The sequence below is a fragment of the Lonchura striata genome, chromosome 3 (genome assembly GCF_050655825.1).
Source record: "Lonchura striata isolate lonStrDom1 chromosome 3, ASM5065582v1, whole genome shotgun sequence".
Classification (NCBI taxonomy): Eukaryota; Metazoa; Chordata; class Aves; order Passeriformes; family Estrildidae; genus Lonchura; species Lonchura striata.
Genome location: NC_140705.1, coordinates 95107175 through 95112733, shown reverse-complemented (window position 1 = coordinate 95112733; position 5559 = coordinate 95107175).

Sequence of the window (5559 nt, the reverse complement as noted above, 5' to 3'; positions counted from 1 at the left end):
TCTTCTCTTTCCTTTCAGGAGGCAAGGACTTTGTAGATAAGAGACAATCGGAAGTGTCCAAGGAAAACATCTTGGTAAGACTGTAGGCAGTCAGGTGGAAATACAAAGTGTAACAGAGGCCACAATGCAAACATAAAGCATCTGAAGTGTGATACTATGTGTTTTATAAGTTGACTTTTGTAAAAGAAATTTTACTAAAGCTTAGAGCTCTTTTAATACGAATGTTGTGTTGTGGTAATGTTAACATTTAACCAATGAAAGAATCAAGACTTGTTGAATGTATTGAAAAGCAGCAGAGGACCGTAAGGAGGATGACTGCACATGCTCTGGAGGGGCGGGATGGAGGAGGATCTATGTTAAAGTGTTTGAATATGTATATATTATAGGGTATATAAGGGGTGTTCCTGTGTTATGGTGTGTTTCTGGCTGTGGCTGAGCATCCAGTGCTGTTCCTTTTGCTTTACTGACTTTGTCCCCTATTGTCCCTTATTAAATTTCCTTTAAATTTTAACTTAGGTGTGGGCTTTGTTTCTCACATGAAGCTACATTCTTCATAGGGCACATTTCCTGGAAACTTCTGAACAGCTGCACATGGAAACATGCTCCTGCTGGCAGCCCCTTGGAGCAGCCCACGGGGAAAACCCTGAGCCACTTCCACAGGGCTGCCACGGGAGCAGCCTGGCCTCGGGGCTGCCCTGGGACAGCAGGAGCCCAGAGCCCTGTGCTCTCCAGGAATGGCTCAGCTGCACATGCAGCCTCCTGCTCCTCTCCCTGCCCCACAGCTGAGCAGCCCCACAGCTCCAGGGGCACTGGCAGAGCACAGCTCATTGCAGGGGCACACGGGGCACAGCTGTTCCTGGCAATGTGCACAGGCTCTCTGGGCTGCCACAGGAGCCTTCCTCCCACCAGAGAGCGGCCCAGCTCCCCCTCACCTCTGTGTGAGGCTGAGCCTTGCTCTCAAGGGAAGAAGTGAGTTGGGTGAACTCCGATCTTTACCATCAATGCATCTAATGGGTGTGACACTCAAGGGGAATAATTGTAATTATTGAGAAAATATCTTTGTTTTTATTTTTCATTGAACTAGCCTGTGTTTAATTCCTCTCAACAGTATTGAGTTAGCAAGTCTGAAGGGAAAGGTGGTAGGCTCCAATGATAAGAAGGGAAAAAAGATTCTTTCTTGAGGTTGGCCTTCTGTGAATCCACAGGAAAAACCCACACAGTTGTGACTGCTATTTCTGCAAACCACAAAGACCTCTCTGCAAGCAGACAGGCCTTATGTTGTTTCTATAGCACTGTAATACCATCCTCAGTGTTGGACCCCATCAGCAAGGAGAAGGAACAAGGGGAAATTTATCTGTCGTGAGAGCCGACACTGATGGCAAAGAAAGCAACAGGACTTGTAGCTCATGATCATGTCCAATCTGTGATCAGCTGTGGCCACAGTCCCTGTCCTGGATGATAGTGTGAGTGATTTGGCCACTGTCAAAAAGGAGAAAGCAGAGTAAACTAATGATAGAATGTTGTGATGCCATGGGTGTCCTTGCAGGATCGTCTGTAGCTGTCAGCCACCTACTCTGACACCAAGCCAGCACTGACCACCATGGACCAGTTTTCCCTGAAATCTGGGGGGATTTTTTTCCATTTGGCTTCAGCCTTTCAGCTCCTTTCTATCCTCACCTTTTCCTTCAGTGATCTTTCCTTTTCTGGTAAAATCTATCTTCAAACCCGTGCTTCTGCCTCACAGAAGTATCTGGGTTTGAATTTGGGATCTCTCTCAGAAGTGACAGTGATGGGAGTTTGGTACCCAGCCTTAGAACAAGGTTGGGTGACTCCAATTGCCAGAGCTCAGCACAGAGAGGCAGAGCCAGATGCGTCTCCTGCCGCTGTGGCTGTGTCAACCACAACCTTCACAACCCCATTTCTGGGTTGGGTTTTGCATTTTGGGGATTTTTTGTTTTGTTTCTCTTCACAAAAAAGGGAGTGCTGGCACATGAACAATAGCAGCACATGTTAGAAGTAAAAGAAGCTTTGCACTCCCATTAGATGTCCCAAGTATTCAGGGAGCCTTTATCTGCAAGGAATAAATTAGCCATCCAAACATTCCACTTTTGCTCTGCTTCATTGTTCTAGGGCCTTTTCCCCTGCTTTCTTTATTACAGAGGCACACAAACCCAGCATAAACGTGACCTGCCTCAAAACATTTCTGATCTTGCCAGTTCCTAACAATTCAAAATTTTCTTCATGGAAATAGCACGGGGCAGGTCATTCTAAAATACTTTCCAACAGAGTTGTTAGAACTCAGAGAACTAATCATTCTTTACATGACTTCACAGAGGATAAAACCATGTGGCAGTTAAGCAGGAAAAAAAAAAAAACAACAACAAAAAGAACCCCCTTTCTTAAATCAGGATTTTTATCCCCTGTAGAACAGTCAAGTCAATAATAAAAGAACGACAAGTAAGTTTTAATGTTATAGCTCATTTCTAGTCCAGAATTTATCCAGCAAAAACGTCACCTAAATTACTAAGGAATACTTCTCCCCAGCTGCATTCAGTATTCCAGGCGCATATCAGCAATAAAGGAATCATTCCAAAGGGGCCATGCCCAACATTTGGAAGAAAAATAAGCCTGAGCAAAAGGACCAGTGAGTCTGATCCCTTTTTCTGGATCTGCAAAATTATTTCTTCAGGTCTCCTCTCTCCTATCTATTCAAAGAGACTTTGCACTCTGCATTAGATGCCCCAGTGTTCAGTGGGCTAATACGATCAGTGTATCTGTAGGGTGTAAATTGGCCATGCAAAGTTCTCCTTCATTGTGGCAGGGCTTTATTCCTGCTTTCCTTCGTGCAGACACACCCAAACCCAACATTACAGCCCCTGCCTCAAAACAATTCTCATTCTGACTGTCCCTGAAAAATCAAAGCTATACTCAGAGCGTTTCCCTATCCCCAGGGACAGGCCCCAAGGCTGGGCTCTCACCTGCACAGAATGAAGAAGAGCTGCTGCATTTGCCAGTGGCTCTGAGGTCTCACGATCAATGCTTTGAATGCAGCTTTTGTCACTGCCCCCTGAGCCAGGCAGAATTCCTGGACATCTGCACCGCTGCTGCAGGTCAGCATCCTCCAGGCACAGCTGCAGGAACGGGATTGCAACAAGTCCTGGCTGAAGGAGCCTCCAGGCTTCACCTGCAGTGGAATCATCTTGCATTGCCCTGGGGGAGCAATGGGAGTGACGGGCTCTTTGCAGATGAGGATCTCCTCCATGAGCTGCTGCTCACTGAGCCTGATACAGCTGCTGGTGCCTTCTCCCACAGCTGTACCAGGAGCCTGCCTGGAAAAGTAACACTGCCAGTGCCAGTGCCATCCATAGATCCCTGCCGTGGCCCCACCCTCAGGGCATCCTGCCTACCGGCTCCAGTCAGGTGATGTCAGACAACACCAAAATACATTCAAATGGTTCATTTTCCACATTCTGATAACATCATGGCCATACAGTCCACATGCTGGAGGCAGACTGCTGTTGGCAGAATGGGGGAAGCCCCAGCAGCTGCTCTCCCACAGCTGGATGGCCATGGCAGCAGAGGCAAGGCTCCCACTGTGCCCACTGCCAGGAATCAGGAATTCTCTAAGTACTAGTTGTGCATCCTAAACCTTTCCTTACTTTCTCCCTTTCTGTGTCATCCTCCTCCTCTCCAACGGCACATTTTGTTTATACTTAACCAAGGTCATTGGAATACTTGTTTTGGGACAGAGAAGCCTGTCAGAACACTGAAATACCTACGAAGAGAGGCAACAAACACTTCTCACCCCATGTGCTGGTGGGGTACTAAGTCCCTTTGGAAGCAGGAGCATAACAAGGAGCATGAACGTGAACCACCCCACCTTACAGCAGGGTGCATTTAGTATCTTACGCCATCCTCAAAGGTGAGTCCAGTAATGCAAGGAATTTTGTGGAGCTGATCTGGCACCCGCTGGCCAACTCTGGTATTACTCCTTAGCACAGTCAGTTTCTCTGCTTCTGTAACTGAGAAGGCTACTGCATGAAACAGCAAGCAAAAATCCCAGAGGGCCTGCAGTGGTGTCTGGACAGACATTAAATACACACCTATAAATGAGACACGGTAACAGCTCAGCAAATGAAACCAAAAGTTACCCGAGGGTTTCCATCCTATTGATTTCTTGGCTGCTTAACTGCAGAGGTTTGCGCTGGACTTCTCAAATTCTCATCCAACCTCCTTTGCTCCAAATGAGCAGCTGACCTGTCCTCCTCATTCTCTTCATTGCTCCCAAGCTACCAGGATTAGATTAGAAGGGAGGGAGGACCTATCCCATGTTTAGTCTCTGAAGACAAAGGAGGACACACACGTTTAGTCGTCAACTGGCTGAGACCTTGGCTTTGCAGATAAAGTTTTAAGGATTAGACAGTGCACAGCATTGTCAGTTAGCAGCTCTCAGGTGAGGACAGTTTTTGCCCAAGGAGCCCAATTGTTTGCAGCTGCCACCAGCTTGAGTGTCACACAGAGCAGCTGCCTTGTGAGCTGAGGACAGGGTGAACTGGCTGTTCTAACCCCACAGCAAGAGACCAGAACTCACCCCCTGCCACCACCTGGCTGTCACTGAAAGAGATTTACAGAATCTGAATGTCTGTGAGAACCAAGAATGAACAAAATGTTCTGAAGATCCCCCTGCTCTTCCTGCTGCCAAGTTCACCCCCAGCCCCACTCCTGGAACAGCTTCTGGTGCATAGGAATGATGGACACAGGCTATGCCAACCTTACAGGTAACAAGGGCCAGCTGTGGCAAGGTCCCAATGCCACCATTCCCCACGCCCAAACAGTGCAAACAGGATACTCTGCCTGCTCTGTCACCCCAGTCCAGGGCTTCTGCTTCTACTTCTGGAAGAGCTGGGATGAAGACACAGGGAGGACCTTGCAGGACCAAAACAGCTGGCTCCTTGCATTACTCCACACCTCAGAAGCTCAGCAGACCAGCACTCACCCAAAGAGAGAACACCCTTCCTTTCACACTCCTCTGCTGACCGACCCAAAGTCTGCCTGCACACAGTGACAACAGGATTGCCTTAAAAACTGACACATCAGTTCAGCCTCATTTGGTGGCTTGAGCACAGACAATGTACAAATGTTGGCACTTACTTTCACAGCATCTCAGAACTAAAAACAAATAAAGCCCAGCTTTTCAAGACTGTGATTTACTGTCAGTTAAAACCCTCTGAAGACTATGAAAGCCTCCCCCTGCTGCCCTTCTACCTCCAGCTCTCCAAACCCAAGAACATCTCTTCCAGCTTTGTCCATGACACAATGCTCTGCACTCCAGACAGCGCTGCAACCCCAGTGCAAGCCAAGCTGTGGACAAATCAACAGATATGACTAAAAGGGAGGGAGACAAGAAGTCTGTAACAACAGATGCTTTGCAGAACATCATAACCTTTCAGACTGCCTTCCTCCTCCACTAGAAATCTGCTTTGTACAAGCAGCATCTCATCTTTAACCACCACCTGAAGCTACCTAAGGTCTCTCTCAACAAACACCACAGGACAGGTA